This window comes from Phycodurus eques, chromosome 5 (assembly GCF_024500275.1).
Source record: "Phycodurus eques isolate BA_2022a chromosome 5, UOR_Pequ_1.1, whole genome shotgun sequence".
NCBI lineage: Eukaryota > Metazoa > Chordata > Actinopteri > Syngnathiformes > Syngnathidae > Phycodurus > Phycodurus eques.
This window is the reverse complement of record NC_084529.1, coordinates 17,734,420-17,746,676: the sequence shown is the minus strand read 5'-3', so window position 1 is coordinate 17,746,676 and position 12,257 is coordinate 17,734,420. Positions and strand designations below refer to the sequence as shown.

Genomic DNA, 12,257 nt, shown 5'->3' with positions numbered 1-12,257 from the left:
GCTCCTTCCACATATGTTAAAAAGGACTTTGAATAGGGCTCTTCAGAACAGTCTGATGTTTACTTCTTTGCCAGTCTTGAGTATTTTAGCATGTGTTTTGGGGTCATTATCCTGTTGGAGGACCCGTGGCCTGTTGCTGAGACAAGCTTTCTGAAACTGGACATCACACTTTACTCCAAAGACTTTGATAGTCTTGTGATTTCAATGTACCCTGCACAAATTAAACACACCCTGTGACGGATGTAGCAAAGCAGCCCCTGAACATAACAGAGCCTTCCACATGTTTCACAGTAAGTATTGTTCTTTTCTTTATATTGAGTGTTACAGAAATCATTTGATTGCATTCATTGCCTCAAAATATTGTGTAAAATATTGTATTAAGTTTTTTTGCGCGGGCCAGTTTTATTAATTTGTTTCTAAATATATTTTTGTTGGACCAAAAAAATTAAGAAATGCCTGATTTTTATTCATTATTATTTTTGTCAGTTTCAAATTATTTCAGCGACTATTGTGGGTTTTCGTGATTTAATGGAAGAGTTCCAACAATTTAGCCATCGCGTGTAGAACAGGAGAAGAGCTGGATTGGACTCACCCCAGGTTCAGTAAATATACTAGCAAAGGTATCGTAGGTGAAAACCCCCGTTTGAAGAAGGAGGCCACCGTGATCAGAGCTGGGACCACTCAAGACCAGAAGCTTGTGTCCCGCCGAGTCTGTGATGAGAGCTTGGATCTGGGAAACGTAAAGACACACCACCAGTGAAACATATGCATTTACATTGGAAGGGCTGAAAAAGGTTGAGAGAAATTGACAGAGGAATTTACTCAAATGTATGTTCTGTACATCGACATACAGTAAATACCCCGGTCAGATTGGGATGGAGTTTACCTCTGCTATGACAGTGTCATTTGAAGGGTTGACAAGCACCACCGTCTCTAAGACATCACTTCTGTGGTGTAGAGTCCTTTGTCCTGCACACAAACATTAAAAAGGTGAGTACGTAGAGGCTGTTGGAGAGATCTGTTTGAAATCCATCCATCATTTTTTTTTTTTTTTTATCGTGCTGGTTCTCATTGGAGTCATGCGTGACCTGGAGAATATCCCAGCCGGCGTTGGACGAGAGGTGGGGTAGCCAGCCAACTGAGGTGGCACGTTTAGATAAACAACATTCACATTCACATCTAGGGGCAATTTACAGTCATCAATGAACTTAACATGCATGTTTTTGGAATGTGGGAGGAAGCTGGAGTGCCAAGAAATATCCCATGTAAGCATCGGAATAGAAGTTACAATACCAAAATGCTGACTTCAATTCTCTATCTGTATAAAGTACCTCAATACCGATAGTAAAAGAAAAGGATTCATAGATGGAGATGGTAAAACATGGAAATTCAAATTTGTATTTCGATTCATTTAAATTAATATTAGGCAATGGAGGATATTAGGTGACATTGTAATAAGTTCCCTCTTCATAAAATAAAAGATTGACACAGCAGTTCAGCTATTAAACAAATATAAAATCATTCACACAGCTGCTAAGTTACTGTAGCATGTATAGCGTTGGTTTGCAATTACCGTAACATCTTTCATTTTGCAGTAGGGTAGCGGACTTTCATTGTTTTTAATTCTCTTTGTTTTACGAGTCAATTTTCCAGTAAACTTCAACAGGAAGTGACAAACAGCTTGAAGCAAGCCTGTTTTGCCTCTTATTTGGAGAGTTGTTCATTATCTGTCAAACTGCACACAGGTACAACAAAACAGGTACTAAAAAGTTGTAGGATTGACTTTGATGGTGAGGTATCGCATTACCTTTTTAGTTCTGGGACACTGTGCAACCCTGATGAGGTTAACACGCAAACTCCGCAAAGGAAGGCTCGAGCTGAAGTTCCAACCCAAGCCGGCAGAACTTGTTAACCACTAGTCCACGCTGGTGATCCAGGTTGCAAATTAGTCAGCGGGGTGGCTTTTCTGTCTCGATATTCTGGTTCAGCTGATGCTTAAAAATCGTAGCTTCCAAATAATGGGTGGAGAAACTTAGTGTGAGGGGGGTATTATTTAAACACAAAACACCAATTACCAACATCTGACAAGCTTGCTTCAAGACACATTTTCTGACAAAAGATTTCCATGGTTGTGTAATTCCACACTTGATTGGTGGGCAGGCACTCAAAAACCCGACGATTTGTACATGAGCAATTAAAAAGTCACCTTTGCTTATTATCTCTCCTTTAATTGTGCTGCTTTCTATCTCTTATTGAGGCCGATCACTATATAGAGACAAGCAACTCACTTGTGCATCAGCGCTAGAACACAAGTTGCAAATAGGCCACTGGAGTCTGCTGGGTATTGAAATCTGAATTTGTCATCCGCGATCTACTCCACATATTCAGTAAGGACTTCAAACACAATACTATGAGTACAAACGTACATTACAAACGAAGAGGAATAGGAAACACAATTCCGGAACTCGTTCGGTCTCGCGGTGGTGTAAAGGTTCCAAATCCCCTCTGTGTCAGCACAGATGGGACTCTATAATTAGAGAGGTCTAAAATAATGACCAGGATCATCAGCTCATGGAGCTAATAATCTTTTTTTAATGACCAACACTGCTCTCTATAGTCTGCACACTGCTTAAATGTCATTTATTATTATGTATTTGGCATTCCACCACTGATTGTTTAATTCCCAATCTGGTAGATGCGGAACCTGCTTCCGCACTCGGCAAAACGAGTCTGGAACTAATTGTTCTCGTGTAGGCCACTGCCACATATTTTGTCTTATTCCGAAAAAAGCATACCGCAGTGCATGTTGCGCTGCCCTTTAGGTACGCTGCCACTGTGGTTGCTACCCGAATGTCAGGATACCAAAAAAGTGAGATCACTTATTTTGACACCTTTGCAACTTTATTGAAATGCAAAAAAAAATGTTATCATTCTAAAGTGAACCAACCTGAACTGCTTGGTGGATGTTGAGGTAAACTGACGCTAGGATCTCTGGAGAGGTGAACTCCCACTCGGTCCAGCCAAAAGGCCAGCAGGAAGTGAGATCGTTGGTGTAAAAGAAGTCAGTGCTTCTGCTCTTTTTTTTCCCCTGCTGACCAATCCCCGGCCCCGCCTGTGTGGAGTTTGCATGTTCTCCCCGTGCCTGCGTAGGTTTTCTCCGGGCACTCCGGTTTCCTCCCACATCCCAAAAACATGCATGAATTGGTGACTCTAAATTGCCCGTAGGTGTGTGCGGATGGTTGTTTGTTTGTATGTGCCCTGCGATTGGCTGGCAACCAGTTCAGGGTGTGCCCCGCCTCCTGCCCGATGACACCTGGGATAGGCTCCAGCACGCCCGCGACCCGAGTGAGGAGAAGCGGCTCAGAAAATGGATGGATGGATGACCTGCTTGATATAAATATCCAAATGAACTCGCTAAATGAGAGCGCTCTGTTTAAAGGAGACTGCTCTAGATAAGAGTGTTCTACATATGCAATGCTGTGAGGGGGTGAGATTATAAAGAATAGAATGTACTACTTCTTGATGAGGGAACTGGGGGGGGGGGGGGGGGGGGGGTGAAGTCTCGTTGTCAAATGTCGGCTTTTTGAGGGACTAGCAGAGACTTACTGGAGGTGGGACGTTGCCTGCTTGCAAGGTCCGCAATGCATAAAAACGGGTGTGAAGTTTAAAACCTGACACTCACTTCCAACGCCCTGTTGTGTTGAAAGCAGATGTCGCTGTCGGCCTAAGCGGGTCGTACCAGCAGGTGTTTTAACACTCCCACTTTTCCTCCCCCACATGCCGCTACTATGAGCTAATACAAAATAAATGGCCTTAAATGGATTTTATGAATTTTTTTTGTTTTTAAAATGTTATTTTGGGAGTACGTAACTATTTGTAGACCTTATTTTGACATCAAATAGTCTTGCGAGAAATCCGCGATAAACCCAACTCATAGCCTGTCATGATGTTGTGTCAGGTTAGAATAACAAAAGCATGAAATATAGCCTTTTTCAAAGTATACTGTATAATGAGCTGGAACACGGCGGCACGGTGGGCGACTGGTTAGAAAGTAAGCCTCACAGTTCTGAGGAGCGGGGTTCAATCCCCGGCCCCGCCTGTGTGGAGTTTGCATGTTCTCCCCGTGCCTGCGTGGCTTTTCTCCGGGCACTCCGGTTTGCTCCCACATCCCCAAAAAACATGCATTAATTGGGTACTCTAAATTGCACGTAGGTGCGAATGTTGTTTGTTTGTAGGTGCCCTGCGATTGGCTGGCAACCAATTCAGGGTGTACCCCGCCTCCTGCCCGATGACAGCTGGGATAGGCTCCAGCACGCCCGCGACCCTAGTGAGGAGAAGCGGCTCAGAAAATGGATGGATGGATGGAGCTGGAACACAGTGTTAAAAGGAAGCTAAACTCTTAGCTCCAGATGCTAACGCTGCTTCAGTGATTTAGCAGCGTTGAACGATTGAGCCGCTGAGCTATTAAAAGCCTTTTGGAACAAACAAAAAGCTGAGTGTTGAAGTGAAAAAAAAAAAAAAAAAAACCATTAAATGTGGAACATCGACTTACAAACGAAGCGGTTAACAAACAATTCGGTTTAATATCAGAAAAACTAACCTGGGTTGCACACAAATTTAGGAACAGTCTTGACATGGCCACGGAAGGCACAGAACTTTGTGTTTTTTCTTGCGCCACAGAAACATCATGGGCTCTGTGCTGCAGGTATCTTTGTGTTTTGCCTGAAATGTTCACCACATCCCACAATGCAATGCAAAAGCTGCACAGCATCGTGGGCAGTGGCAGCCATTTAGAGCTAGCAATAACCACAGTGAATGTAAACATTACTGTGGCCTAAAAGGTCAAGATACTGCTCAGTGATTTGCTCGCGAAGCCACTGTTATTTCAGCATCGTGATGTATTTTCAACTATTTCAATATTACACACTACTGTATCTATTTTTAACCACACAACGATCAAAATAGGGCAACTATGACATCGTTCTGCGGCTGGAACGGATTAATTGCATTTCCAGTCATTTCAATGGGAAACATAATCTCGATTTTTAAACGTTTCAGTTTGAGAACAGGGTCACGGAACATATTAAATTCGTAAACCCGAGGTTCCACTGTACAAGCAAAACATCAGTCTCACGAGACTTCAACGCCGTTGTTTGTGCTGCTACAGCAGAAGGATATGAGAAAAAGATATTCCTTATTGGAATTCCCCAGAGGGGAAACGTAGGTGTTAAGAGCACTTAGATGTGGGGGCAGCAAACTTCACAACAGGCAGCAATTTGGCACATAGTGATATTATATGACAGCCCCCATATCTTGACACTGGGAGAACGAGACCAGGCCCTAAGAAATACGTTAAAAAGTGTGTACTCCTAATACATTTAAGTGTGTTTTAATATTTTTAAAAGTGTTTAAAGATTGTGGGAGGGGTACAAGTATTTGAAAAAATGATTATTATATGGTCTCACTCTATATTGCAGGTGAGATAAACGGAGGTTCACTGTACTTATTTTGACACTTTGTATGACAGTTTGGTGGTTCCACTTTGGTTGTTTGACTGCCAGAGTGGAAAAGAAACGAGCCAAAAGAAACAAATGCGGTCCAACAGAGGGGCTACCAGAGGGGGCCGACCACCCTGAGAGAGAGAAGGCCGCTATTGTCGCTCCGGCCAGCAGCAGGATGTTGGCCGAGCGGCAACTATGACATCACTCTGAAAGTCCCGAAGGAGGAGCTGATAGCACACACACAACAGGCTGCCAAAACATCCTCTACACAATGTGTTTTGTGTGTGTGTGTGTGTGTGTGTGAGCGTCTCTTTCAGGCCAGCGCAAACATTTCCCCACGCCGCCTCCAAGCAGCGAAAAATACCCACAATGCCTTTGGTCGCCAGGCAGTATCTGGAACGGCAAACGGAGTCTGACTCCACATTGTGTGTATCAAAGTACAACTACTTAGTCACTGGACTGGAGAATATTTTTCATGTATCTGTACTTTACTTCAGTATTTCATTTCCTGCCATTTTGCTTTTTCTCACTACATTTGAACATATATAATTCCTGCATATCTGTACTTTCTACACATTACCTTGTCAAAATGGGCTTGTTACTTTTTTCAACCTCCGTGGATGACAACACGACGTAAAGAACCAAAAGCGAGCTAGCGGTGGCGCAGGCTTTTATGCAACCAAAACATGTTCCCATAGCTTTGCTTACCTTATAAACAGAGGGGGGGTTTTTTTATCCAAAAAAAAAAAAAAAAAGCTAAATTATCTAGAAAAGAAATACAACTTATTTGTTATTTTCAGTTTAGATGGAGAATTTTTAAATACCAGAAGCTGTTTTTAGGCTGGCAAAAGAAAAAGGATTTGCCTGGAGCTGACGACATCAATTTGGTTTCCGAATGTGTTCCATTATTGTCGTTAATGCTCCCAAGTTCATGTTCCTCCGATTCGCTGCTCTTCATGTTGTTATTTTTTCTTTAAATCGCTTTACGTAGGTCTTTTTTTACATTGTCTTCATCTGCATTTGAATAGTAACTACAGGTGTTTTGAAATGTATGGGATAAAAGCTCAACATCATCACTTCCCATATGGTCTAGTGGTTAGGATTCCTGGTTTTCAACCAGGCAGGTTAGGGTTAGTTAGTTCGTTCAACTCCCGGTATGGGAATACTTTTTAGTTCCAAAGCTGAGGAACCTCAGAATCCGAATCATCTTTATTTGCCAAGTATGTCCAAAAAAACAGTAGTTGGAGGCGCTCTAGTACGACAACAGACAGTCAATTAACAGAGAACGCTTTTGAGACATAAAGACATTGACATGTCTGGGCATCGACATCTCACAGTGCACCTGGATACTGGACCTTCTCAGAAACAGACCCCAAATGTAAGGATGGGGGGAAAAAAATGCTACCACACCCTGAACACAGGAACACCTCAGGGATATGTCCTCAGTCCCTCTTCACACATTACCGCTCTCCCATTCACCCTAGCAAGACCCATCGTCGCATTTTCTGACACCATTCTTGTAGGACTGACCAGGAAGAACAATGAGTCAATCCGACATCTCCGGTGACGGTATGAGATTAACAACCTGGGCCTAAATGCAGCCAAGACGAAAAAGATGATCGTGGACTTCAGAAAATCCAGGAGTGCTGTGAACACCGTCCCCTACATGGATAGGAGGTGGAGAGGGTAGAAAGCTTCGAGTTCCTCAGAGTCCACAACTCAGTGGCCTCACCTGGTCAACAAACAAAAGAGGTTCCAAGCTGTTTATTGCCACTCTCACTTTAAGTTTACTGTCAAACTAAAACTACATACTGAAGCTTAGCCTCTGCAGGCTAATGCTAACATAGGCAATGATTAGCATCTATGTGGCTGTGTTATAACCCTTTAAGCAACAGATATTTTATTAACGCAAACGCTGCAGCAACACATGTATACAGACAATATAACAGTACTCATAGTCATATATTGTATCCTTTATCCTCTGCGAAGAATGACTACACACTACCAGCAAGACACACCCCACTGCTTCGCACTACTATGAATTTCAGGCAGGACACAGCCAGCTGCAATATGATTGGCTCCTGCATCCAGGCAGGAAACTAAGTATCAATTTGCCTTTTTACTGCCTTCAGGAGAGCAAGGTGCACACACCAGAATGAGCAGCACAATGTACATTGAATTGAATGAAAAACTGTGACAAAAATGGTTGAATTATTTGTAATTCTATTGAATTATGTAATTACTGTATGCTTTAATAAAGTATAATATCACATCATGATATTTATGTCATTAAAAAAAAAAACATTGCAAAATGTGTTGTTTTTGGGGAGAGACAGGAACGGATTAACGGGATTTCCATTCATTTGAATGAAGATGATGATTTGAGATATATGCATCTCAAGGCACCACAGCACTTCGATACTTCCCACCACTGGGGATGCTTGTACTCTAGGGCCACCTATGGGTAATGGAGGCGGACATACCATAATTCCACTCCCTTCAATGAATGAATGTAAACGTACTGTATATGTGGTGTCTTCTTATATTGTAAATGTTTATAAATAAAGACTTTCCTCCCTGTCACTAGGGGAGTCAGGCAGACACTTTTTCCTAATGTGGACGTCAGCAGCAACACTTTGCGGCCTCTCATCCATCACAGTGATGGAAGCTAGGCGTTTATGTGAAAACCGCCATCAGCGTGACCTTCCCGCACGCCGCGATGCGCCATTCCATCTGTCGAGGTTGGAAAAACACAGCGCAAGAATGTCACGTTGCGCCGTCTTGGGGGACGACTTGAGGACGAACTGGAGAAAATGGGATCTTGCGTGGGGGTTTAAAAAAAAAACAAAAAAACAATCCATTCAGATGTGGCAGGCTGTTAAATTGTCTGCAGAACTGTTAGTAGGCCACTCTCTGAGGTGAGAGGCCCTCTGGGAATTACTCCCAGTTTCTTTTCAAAGAGGCCGGCGGCTTGGTAATAACTGCGAAATAAAAACAAGTAGCCCATCCAATCCCATGCCCAATGTAGGCCTCATTGGAAGTACAGAGATTTAAATTAGGACAGCAAAATGGGGTGAAAATTGCCCATCTATTCATCCATTTTCTATTCCACTTCTTCATCAGGATCACAAGTGAGTTTGAGCCTATCGCAGAGGACTTCGGGCACACTTTGCACACCCTGGACTGGTCCGTTTCTACATGTGAGCCCGAGGATTGACTGGCAAAAAGTCCATCAAACCTGACCGGCCCCCAGTCGGTTGAGAGGACCGTGCCGCTTCCAATTTAACAAGCTCCAATTCAATAATCGCACCTCAGATATACTACTGTACTCTAAACACTAGCTCCTCGCTTTTATAGAAACCAGTGCTACTGCTCAAAACAAACTGCTAAAGACGAGAAAATAGTTTGGACGCCCCACCCGCAAAGACGAAGGACAATAGTCAATCAAGACAAGAAAGCGAAGACAGGACAACAATTGGGCCGGATTACCTTAATCCTTTGATTTGGAGAAGATCATCTCGAATTGCGAAGGCACAGGAGCAGCGGCACGACACATTGATGTCACTCTACCTGCGGGGGTTGGATGATAACTTTTACCCGAGAATCAATATATTACTTACTGACAGAATGGCAAAAATGAACCCAAATTAAATCTTATTTCATCATCATCATCCTATTCCAGATGGTCGTGGTAATGCACAATATCACAGCGCCATCTGCTGGATCTGGCGGGTCACCGCCGCACTTGGCCTCGATGCAAGCCGGCCGTAGCGACAAAGATGGAAATCTGCACCTGGATGTCCGGTTAAATGTCATCCTCCTGGACACATACGCCACCCAATGACAGCCAACAGACAAACTAACCAACAACCAACCAACTACTGACCACTCACAGACAAACAAACCACAAAATAACTAAGGACAAAAAACACTAGCGACTAACGAAGAAGTTAACCACCTAACTAACGAACGAACTAAACAACTAATCTTGGACGAATCACTAAAAAACTAAAAACCAACCTCCCACCGCCCACTAAATAGTGATCAAACTAAGCCACTAACAAACTGACTAAATAATTAATTACTAAACTCACTGCTGAGTAACTCACTAACTAACTAACCCCGCCAATCAAGGATCAACAAACCAATGACCACAAGCTAAGAAGCTAACCACCAACAAACAGGCCACTAACAAACACATGAACAAATTAGCTAAATAGCTGTGGGCCAAAAAACACTTGCCACTAACTAACTAAGTAAACTGAAAAACCTGCGCCAGTTGCCACAGCACGCTGAAGTGACCCATGTAGACACAAGGAAATGCAGAATTGAAAAGAGTTTTATTACAGGTGATGGTGCTGGCACGACTCCTTCATGGATCATTCAGAAGTTCCAAAATAACATCGCCCAATGGATGACGTGTCGCGATCATTTCTGTTTCTGGCATTTCAAAAATGTTGACATGTTTAGATGAATCTATTTGCATCTGGTACTCCTAGATCGCACGACATCAACCGCGGGGCAATTCTGCCCATTCGGCCGACGCGATCCTGGGTAATCTGCTCCCGTATCTCTTTTGTGTGTCCAATCAAGTTTGCACCTTTTTCTTTTTTTGATCGTGCACACCTTTAGCAAATCAGGCCCAATGCGTGCCTAGTCGGGAACGGAATCTTCACCGTGCAGTCACGGTCCGGTTCGGGTGTGTCGGGCGCGTGGCCGAGTCAGCGGATTGGAGTAGAAAGCGGAGATGGAAGCGGGGCCTCCTGTGGGAGGAGCTTGTCAAGGAGCGATCGATGTCCACCGCTGCTGCTCTGCACCAACAGAGACGTCAGCCAGCGCCACACTCAGCTGCAACATGGGCCGGACAGACGGGCAGGCGACTACTCTTCGTGTCCACGTACCGGCCCAGCACATTAGAGCTTATTTCATCTCTCCATTTTTTTGCTTGGTCATGATGATGTTTTCACCAGCGGGAAAAAAATCCAAAATGTTATGCGTTGCACGGAGAATGTGGCTGAGCAGCTTCTGCGGCCCAAGTGAGAAAATCCTGCAGAAAACGAGGGAGGCTCATGTCATTTATGGAAAGGAGGGCTGCAGAGGAGGAGGGGGGGGGGGAAGAAAAAAAAAAAAAAAAAAAAAAAACTTACTGCCGCTTTTGATATCAAACAAACAGATTGCCGACGTCTGCTGCACTCTCACACATCGCCACCATTTTCGCCATTGTTGTCATCCACTCCAGAGACTGCCGGCGTGCTAGCTCCTCATTTTGGGAGAAACGGTGAAACCCTTGAGCTGGAACCGAATCTATTCCAGCTAGCCGATCTCCAGTTAGTTAATATTCCCACCTCGCAGTCTCAGATGGTTTACTGCCTAAAGAAGTCCAACACTGAGGTCAGCTACGAGAAGTTGCAAAACATCTACGCAGACATCAGCGTTCATGTCCTTAAATACAACATCGGCATGGAAACAGGAGTTGCGAACATATGGAGCTTCCTTTTAAAACAGGTTCTGTGCCCACGGTCGTCGATCAAAACACTCGAATCATCTTTCCCAATTGAAATGAATGGAAATGCCATCAATCCGTTCCAGCCCCCCATACGACACCAACAGAAATTTTTGTTACGTGTTTTTAAGAGGAAAAATAGCACTCTACAGTATTGCTTTATAAAAACATACATTAACATCTCTCAACTTAAATTTATTTATAGAGCAACCACAACTGTACCTAAGTGTCATATATAAGACTGAACATAAAACTCCAGGGAGGCTTGTGTGTGTGTGTGTGTATGTGTGTGTGTGTGTGTGTGTGTATAGGATGCCACTTTTCTGTTATCACAATGTTAAAGTGGCACTAAAAAAAAAAAAAAAAAAAAAAAAAAAAAGAGTGTTCCTGAATTAAATTTCAGCATTAAGTCTTATCTAAAGCGTGCAGGTAGCGGCTCAGTGGTGCCCACCCTTCCTCCACCGCATCCTGGAGAAAAGCGTGCGGCTGATGAAGGCTGCCATCTAAAAAAGGCAACTTTGCTACTCGCTAAAACTTGCTGTGCTCTGCAGTGCACAGATAACAACTGCTCGTGTGTGTGTGCGTGTGTCTGTGTGTGTGTGTGCGTGGGCGCGCATTGGGTTGTGTTGTTGTACAATTCAAAAAAATATACCACGAAAACTTGAATCTCATTCAGCATGGCTCATCAGAACGCATTTGAGCAAGCATCAAAGGATCTTTGTTTCTTTATTATATTTATATTTTTAATGTATCTATTTTTTATTGTTGTTTTTAAGGTTGGCTCATTTTACATTTGTATGACAGTTAAGAACTTTTGCAGATTCATTCAAGGTATTTATTTTTTGTTGTTGTATTCTTATGCTTATCTTTATACTTGTACAATTAAAAATGTTTGCCAAATTCATTAAAGTTAAGAATTAGGGTATTTTTACACAATGGTTGTCCGTGTCTAAATGTGCCCTGCGACTGGCTGGCGACCAGTTCGGGGTGTAGTCAGCCTTTCGCCCAAAGTCAGCTGGGATAGGCTCCAGCGCCCTGCGACCCTAACCAGGATAAGCGGTGTTGAGTATGGATGGATGGATGATAGGTTAGCTGATTTATTTATTTTCTACACATTTTCAATTGAGAATGTTTAAAAAGTTTATTCAAGTTACGAGTGTTTTGTTGTTTTATGCTTTCGGTTTGCTTTTGTGGTACGAATGTTAAGAATGTGAATGTTCACGTACATGCATACATACACATGCTAAGACACT

General features: G+C 43.1%; 1 protein-coding gene across 2 annotated transcripts in view; it reads right to left on the bottom strand.

Annotated features, from left to right (window-relative positions):
• The window catches only part of map1ab (microtubule-associated protein 1Ab), a 40,811-nt gene that overhangs the window by 15,838 nt on the left and 12,716 nt on the right, over window positions 1-12,257 (bottom strand). For both annotated transcript variants that reach the window (XM_061677845.1, XM_061677846.1), the window contains exons 3-4: window positions 887-969; window positions 593-730 (exon numbers count right to left, since the gene is read on the bottom strand). The gene's annotated coding sequence lies outside the window, so the exon portion shown is untranslated. The remainder of the gene's footprint in view (window positions 1-592; window positions 731-886; window positions 970-12,257) is intronic.